The following is an 8,943-nucleotide window of genomic DNA, read 5'->3' as shown; positions in this document are numbered from 1 at the left end:
GGAGAAGAAGAACCTTGGGCTCTGTCACTGTTGTCCGAGGGCAAGAATCGAACTGGAGACCGCTAGGACACCAGTCGAAGTCTTTCGGCCATCTAAGTTTTGTCTTTAATTAGACCACCCCCTCCCCCCACCCCTCCACCCTTGCCTTTTTTTGAAAGCACTCAACCACAGTCAACGCCCATCGTCATCGTGATCTAAGCTGGTGACCTGACCCCAAGTCACGACTGACCTCAGGTCACGACCCGACCTTAGGTCACGAAGAGGCTTCAGAGAGACCTCATGTCTACGGGTCGAGACCCTGAAGAAGGTTTCAAGAAGTGGGTCGCCAAGGGGCATGTGACGATTATTTGAAAATGTACAGTTGGGGAGAGGAGATTTTCGACACTGAACTGATAAGTTTTGAATAGTATATATATATATATATATATATATATATATATATATATATATATATATATATACATATATTATATATATTATATACATATATATGTACATATATATATATATATATATATATATATATATATATATATGTACATATATATATGTATATATATATGTATATATATATATATATATATGTATATATATATATATGTATATTTTGGGAATGTCATAAACAGTTCACTATTGTGAAAAAAATCGAATAATTCATCTCCCCAGCTTTACATCACACACAGTCATAACCCAGCACAGCTTAACGTTCAAGATTGTATTTGGTAATGAAAAAATTGGTCTACAGAGAAAAGGCCAATAATTGTAAATCATAAAAGAAATATGGATAATTTCTTAAATTCGCATTTAATTGTTTCTTATATACCTAAGATTCATTTGGTATCATATATGACAAGTTTTAAGTCACAGCAAAATTCAAACACAAAAAATAATTAAAAGGTAAATAAATCAATTAAAGAATGAGAACTGAATAAAAAATAAAATAAAGATTAAAACAAATAAAATTAAACCATAAAGAATAAGACAAATCGAATAAAAATAAAAACATGAAAATAAAAGAAAAACAATGTCTGGCAACGACAAGTCTAGACGACAATGATAACCGTTAACTATTTAAACGGTTTTGTTTCAAAAAACAAATTTGGTGTCTTACTAAAAAAGAAATTACAATCTCTTTAAGAATGAAATAACAATAATAATAGTAATAATACGTTATGGAAGCATTTGCTGCGAATTGTAAAGTCCCTTCCACTCCTAAGTACTACAGTGCTCGACGCTTCCCAGAGAGTTGTGGGCAGCTCATGCCTCCACATCGTACATTCACGACCCAAACGAGTCCTTTTACGACCTTGTAAACTTACGCACATCGTAACTACGCAAGCCACGGACTCGGTTACTCACTGTATGACTTAGATGTGAAAGCAAGTGCTCAGTTGGCACTACAGGCAGGAAGGTCCTAATAATGTGAAGAAAGTTAAATAAAAATGCAGAAATTTTAGGTTTGGTTTGGTTAGGCAGACCTATTGAACAAAAGGGCCGAATATTTTTATTCAAAAAATTGTCGGGCGGTTTTCATCTCATGACGGTTAGAAAAATAAAATGGAAAATAAGTCACGTAAAGACCCTACCTGCAGCTATGCAAATAAATTTGGATGTGTTTTACCTTTTATTCTCACTTATCTATCGTTATTATTATTATTATTATTATTATTATCATTATTATTATTATTATTATTATTATTGTTGTTGTTGTTGTTGTTGTTGCCGTTGTTGTTGTTGTTTTGTTGTTGTTGTTTTGTTATTAATCATTATTATTATTATTACTATTATTATTATTATTATTATCATTATTATTATTGTCTATTATTATTATTATTACTATTATAATTATTATTATTATTATTATTATTATTATTATTATTATTATTATTATTATCAATTATTATTATTATTATTATTATTATTATTACTATTATTACTATTATAATCATTATCATTATTGTTGTTATATCTATTTTGAATGGCCAGTCTTTGTTTTTACTTTACATATTACAAGCGGTGACTCGTTCCCCTCCCCCACCCCTGACATCTATGTGTAATTTGGCGTAATCTCAACCTAGATTGGTTATGTTTGATTGACAGACACATAGGCGGGATCCAACGAGCATAGCTCCTTTCCTGTCTAATATTATTAGGTTACTGTTGTCTGGCGTCAGCCAGAACAAAATATATAAGGCCTCGGAACAAAAAAATTGCATATGACATCATGAGTTCAAAGGGTCCTCCCACTCTCAGCTGAATGGAATCGCCCAAAATCAGATCAAAGGGCGCCATTGCCTTATTCATTTGTTAATTCATTTACCTATTTATATTAATTTATACTTGGTTATTTTTCTTATTTATCTATTCATTTATATTCATTCATTTATCATTGTTTATATATATGTCTACTGTACAGGCCGAACGCTGATCTGATTCCGTATTACGAACATCCGCATTGAACTCATAATTTACCATAACTATACAAATACGTCTTCTGTTATCATTTCATTACTAAAATTCTGACTACAAAAAATTACTTTAATTATATATGTATTTGTGTATATAGAATTATACCAAATACTCATTAACGAAAAATATATTTGTATAGCTATGACACACTGTAAATCAGTTTGAAATGTCTGGAGGCCCAGATGATTTTATTCGACGTGAGGAAACGATTGGCCTGCAGCAGTGGTCCTTGTGGGCAAAAATGAATAAGTGAATTATATAGAAATAAAGATATGGAAATGAATAAACAAGTAAATAAATAAACAAATAAATAAATAAACAAGAAAATAAGAATTAATAAATATTTTCATAAACTGATTATGTGTATAAAATTTTACTATATTTCTGGTCAGGTGTTGTGGGCCACATATAAAGTCTCCGCGTGCCACATTTAGTCCGCTTAACTACTGTTGTGCACCACTGCTGATGGGCAGACCATTCCTGCAGTCGACCATAAAAAAGTGTCTCCGTATTTGTTTCCCTGACTGTTTAGGAAAGTTTTCTTCAAATAAATAAAATCGTCTGGTGGCAGGTATACTAAAGAATATCAAGAAACAACTTCTTACAACTGAGTGAGATCAAGCTCCCAAAATGTCTACATTCTGCACGCGTCATCATGAAGATCATAATATTCTTTTTCAAATCATCATCATCATCACCATTATCATCATCATCATCATCATCATCATCATCATCATCATCATCATCATCATCATCATCATCATCATCATCATCATCATCATCATTATTATTATCATTATCATTATTATTATTATTATTATTATTATTATTATTATTATCATTACTACTGCTATTATCATTATTACTATTATTATTACTATTATCATTAATTATTATTGATAATATTATTATTATTATTATTATTATCATTATTATTATTATTATTATTATTATTATCATTATTATTATTATCATTATTATTATTATTATTATTAATTATTATTATTATTATCATTATTATTATTATCATTATTATATTTTGTCGTTTGCTTTTTTAGCTGAGAAATCAGGATCATATCAAACAACATCTGCAGAAGCCGGGAGACAATGTTATTCACCGAAAACACCAACACGAGATAAGATGTTCTTTTCCGTATTCTCTCTCAGCCCGAAAAAAAAGTCTGTTGCTGAGCGTACGTAGACTGGCGGGGTTTAGTATATGTACATAAACATGGCATTATCATCCACCTTTTCTTAAACAATATCCACATAAACAAAGGCCCATTTCGAGAGGTCAACAAAGAATTGACCATTTTTTCTGAACATTTTATATTTGGAACACCCCTGCAGCTAGACGACTTTGCAAAAATAAAAGCCATATGTTGTATCGCTAGATTGAAAGACGTTGATCTAGAATTCTAGATCATTCTAACCCCCACCCCCCACAGTCCAGGATAGCGTTCTAAAATACAAATCGCTTCACTGGACCGCTGAGGGATGACTGAATTCAGTTTATAGAATTTTCTTTCCAAGTCCCACTTATCGTTGTTAAGTGCCTCTTTACTCTTGTCGCCAAGATAATTTTCAGTTTGCCGCGCAGTCCCCAAGATTCATATCAACAAGTTGCATATCACAGTCAATAGTAAAACCCTTTTATGACAGACAGGCTACGCCTTCTGGCCACAGAAAACCCATAATATGTCTTTAAGACGCCGGAAGAAGCGACATGACGTCATCAGAGGAACGACGCGCCCAGTCGCAGAGTTCTAGTTCCATTCTTTACGGTCTGCCTTCTCCAAAGGAACTTCTCTTTCTAAGGAGCGAACCTAGATATTATACTTCGAAAATGGATAACTTCAACGTACCTCTTATTAAACCGAGGTTCTTCGTAAGGAAATCATCAAAAATAAGTAGTCCCAGCCTTTGCCTACTAAACTCAACAGTTCTTTGTTACTCATCAATCCTCATATACGACACCAAACTTTTAAATATAGTTAAAATAGTACAATAGCATTGATAAGAAATATTTCTTTTACATGCACAAAAAGTTGTACGAAATACTCAACAGCAAAAGTTATATCAAGTTGTATTTGAAGTTTACCCCCAAAGTTTGTGCCAAGTTTTCTGCTCTCGCCTATTTTATAAACTTTATCAGATGCTTCGTATATGGTTCCTGCAGCTGTGAATTTGTTTACAAAGCTTCGACGACTGCTGTTACCCATGAATTACGATGTATCATTAAGTTTCCGCTGCCTGAATGCGTACAATACGGTAAATAAAAGTTCCCGACATTTTGGTAGCACATACTGGTATTACTACAAGGGTTTTGATTAAAAATGAACTGAAAAAGTGGTAACAGAAATAAACACTCGAGTGAAAGTATACGAAAGTTTTCGACATCTTTGTTTACAAAAGTACCAAAGTTGCCGTTGATCGCCAGACAAGGTGGAGGAACATCGAAAAGTGACCAATATCACTGAAACGCATTTCGCTCAGAGATTACTCTTAATTCCCTTCAGCTGAATAAAATCGCCTGGCGTCGTCTTTACACACTCCCTGCCCTCAACACAAGCAATATATTTATTTGTTTTTTCCTTTATTTTCTGAGTTTTGACATCTACACAACCAATACTTCTTGTCAATATGTAGGTACTGTTAACATGACTGGTCGTATTAAAGATGATACTCATAATTCAAGGTATGTAATGGCTATCCGCAATAAGAATACTAACAATTCAATATATTAAAAAAATCAATAACACAGGCAATATAAACTGAACGTATATGGGTCTTTTAAACGCTTCAGCAATGTAAAAAACAGGTCTTTTTCCTACTGTTGTCTTACACAGGATACAGAGGCAAAAAAAGCAAAGTCAATTACCTTCCTGGTACATGCACACAAGAGCCATGTGGGTTAGACCCCATCGAGGAAGGGGCTGTCCACAAGTATTAACTAAATGAATAACTCAGTAACTCACTAACCCACCGACTACTGGTCCAGAACGTCTTATTGTGTTGAGTCAGACTTCCCAGCTAAAGCTTAACTGAATAAAAACTGACGTAACCAGCATGGCTACAGTCATAAAGGAAATTCAGAACAGGTCATAAACATTGCTAAACTACGTGGCCAGTAAATGCGACCCATGAACTGGCATAACAGTACTTCATAAAAGTCATTCCTACCCTTGGGCAGTTGAACTAACTGTTTTCTCAGGTTCAACTAAGTCGAAATAATTAAAACTACTTTTGCATGACCTAAACGCCTCGAATCTAAGTCAATCTCGTTAGCATACTCGATGTGGAATTTAGTAACTGCAAGGACGATGGAGTTTGAACTATACCCAATAATCAGAGTGGTTATTTGAGTCGTCACAGCAGGACTGCACATCAATCTGCATGCCAAGGGTGTGACGTGGCACGCTAAGACGCCAAAATTCCGGTGCACAGCAAGACAGCCATCGCGAATATCATTGAAATTATGCTTAACGTGAAGACTCAGATAGACCCTGTCAATCCAGCTCAATTACATCTGAATTCACACACACACACACACACATATATATATATATATATATATATATATATATATATATATATATTATATATATATATGCTTGTAACCACGAGGAAAATAAAGATCGGAATTTAGTATTCCGATCTTTATTTTCCTCGTGGTTACAAGCATAAATCTTTATTCACGTGTTCTATGTGATTACTGTTGCATATATATATACGCACACATACACTTCATATTGTGTTATAGCTAAACGCAAATAGACTCCGCGATATATATATATGGGTTTCGACCCAAACATGACCGCTTTCAGCCAAGGGTCTGCCTGGTGTTAGCCACATGGGAGCACTACAACCTATGCCACACTGTTTCCGAGGTATAGTTCCTTCCTCATAAGTTCTTGGTGATATGGCTACTGTAGCTGATAATACAAAAAAAAAAAAAATAGGACAGAATAAAACAAGATAAAATAAGATACAATGAAATAAGATCAATTTAAAGACAAAACTAAATAAAACGCACCGAATAAAAATCAAAATAGATCAAATAAGGATGAAATAAAAGCAGAACTTAACTGCACTTTGTATTTTGATTCAAGACTTGTCAACAGCACCGCATGAGAACGACGATATTCACGTGTTCCTGGGCAACGAAGCGAGACAAACTCTACGGTTGCTTCACACCCGACCGACTCTCGCCAACTTTTGCGAGTTTGTTTCATTTCAACCGACTTCGGCTACAATATTTTATTTTCCAACTTTCCAAACAACAAATTACCTTTGTGCCATATACTTAAAAAATGAATGACAAAATAAGAGAAGTTAAATCTATACAGTTGTTGAAATATTATTAGGAAAGTCTAGAATACTGTACACAAAGTCTTTTTCTATCTATTCAAACTCACACCATTTGAATCGGGCCAGTGTCAAGAAGGTTTAGGAATCGGTTGTCCCGCTCCAAATTACCTCATGGCTAATTAAAGGAATTTATTTTTTGACATTAAGCTATTTCAAGCCTTTCTCAAGGTATTTTCCGTTATTCTGGTATTACGCATCCTGCAGGAAACATTAAAAGCAGATTATATACATACATACATACATACACACACACACACACACATTTATATATATATATATATATATATATATATATATATATATATATATATATATAAAGCAGTACGCTCGGACACAATGACAAGACCGTTCACAAACTGTTACTCTCTCTCTCTCTCTCACACACACACACACACACACACACACACACACACACATATGTATCATTTACATCTTCAACGGAGACATATATTTGACCGTTACTGTTCTGCCTAAGAAACAGACGATTTTATTCAACTTAGGGAATGAGCCAAAAAATGTTGGGGGAGGGGGGGGTCCTGATGGATCAAGACATCAAATGTCCACCACCACACCTTGATAGAATAAAACAAGACGACATTATCTTGAACAGAATCTATGAGGCATGTGACTGGGTTCCAGTTATCTAAGGTGTGTAGTGAGTAAGAGTGACCGCCAGGCTGGAATTTATCATGCGTTTGTATTGATTGCCCTGCACGTAAACTTATCGGCCATGACATGCAGCACAGCTTGTCTGACGCATCTGCTAGAAAGTTGGGCTCGCTCGCTATAGAGGGAGTGAGAAGTGGGTATCATATATATATCCATTTAAGCGGGAATGGGTTTATATATATCGTTATAATATAAGTCTTTTTTGTGGAAAAAATTTACATACACTTTTTCTAAAACCTGAAATACAATGTTCTGAGATTTTTGCACACTTTTAAGCTGCTTTTATCATCAAATGCGGCGTTAAGCGGATGGAAAGTGACGTCATGTCGACAGAATGTGCACGAAATTGAGTGACTATTGATGTCATATTGGGAGATATTGCACGTAAACACATGAGAGATCACTGAATGTCAAGAGAATGTTCTGGAAGTCTGGTACAAGATGCAAGATAATTCCGCTTTGACCAATATCTGTTGCACACCTTTATGTTATTTTCTTTTACCATTGTATGCTTTACTTAAATATTTGGCTCTGCCTGTGATCTTTACTTAATGTGATATTTACTAAAATTCTGTTGTACGACAATTTTTGTTTTATTACAAAATCCATCTACAGTCCTTTCTTTCGATGGTAAGTGAATCATTCATTACCTCCAGGGACGAATATTGATCTTATGTATGGAACAGACGTCCCCGTCCCCTCTGCTTCATCACACCATCTTGGTAATGACGTCAGTGTGTTATGACGTCACGCGTGATGACGTCACACGTGATGACGTCACGAGTTAAAGACGTCAAAGTTAATGACCACAAGAATGATGTCACCAGCTAATGACATCAGTGGCGAACGAGTGAATAGTTAAAGTCAAACATATCTAGTCTTGTTAACCATCTAAGATTCTAAACCCCTTTTCTCCATCTATTTGCAAGAGTTAGAAAAGGTCAGGTCCTTCTAGAACATAACGATCTAGAATTATGACATCTAATGACAGCTTCTGAGGAGTGAATTTTCGGAAAAATAGAAAAAAGAGAGAGAGAAATGGAAACGGTCCCTTGCCAGAGGCCAGTAGCTGAGTTCGCAACACGGCGGCGTCAGAGGAGGCAATCTACTAAATTGGATCAGAAATTGGTACCAGGAGTCGTCTTATGCACCATTTTGAACTGTCAGGTTTCAGGCTGCAACGTGTGTATATATATATATATATATATATATATATATATATATATATATATATATATATATATATATATATATAATATATATATATATATATATATATATTTTCTTTTTTTTCTTCTTCTTCTTCTTCTTTCTTTTTTTTTAGCCCACCATGTTATGGACCAAAATATCTCCTTTGATTTGTTTTTATATTTTTCCCTCTAATAAACTGTTCCCCAGAACTATTTCAAGTCTCCCTCCGTCGGAAGGAAGGAT

Source organism: Oratosquilla oratoria, chromosome 1 (genome assembly GCF_046742065.1).
Source record: "Oratosquilla oratoria isolate Oo_2021 chromosome 1, ASM4674206v1, whole genome shotgun sequence".
Classification (NCBI taxonomy): domain Eukaryota; kingdom Metazoa; phylum Arthropoda; class Malacostraca; order Stomatopoda; family Squillidae; genus Oratosquilla; species Oratosquilla oratoria.
The sequence above is the reverse complement of the archived record's forward strand: the minus strand, read 5'-3'. Positions refer to the sequence as shown.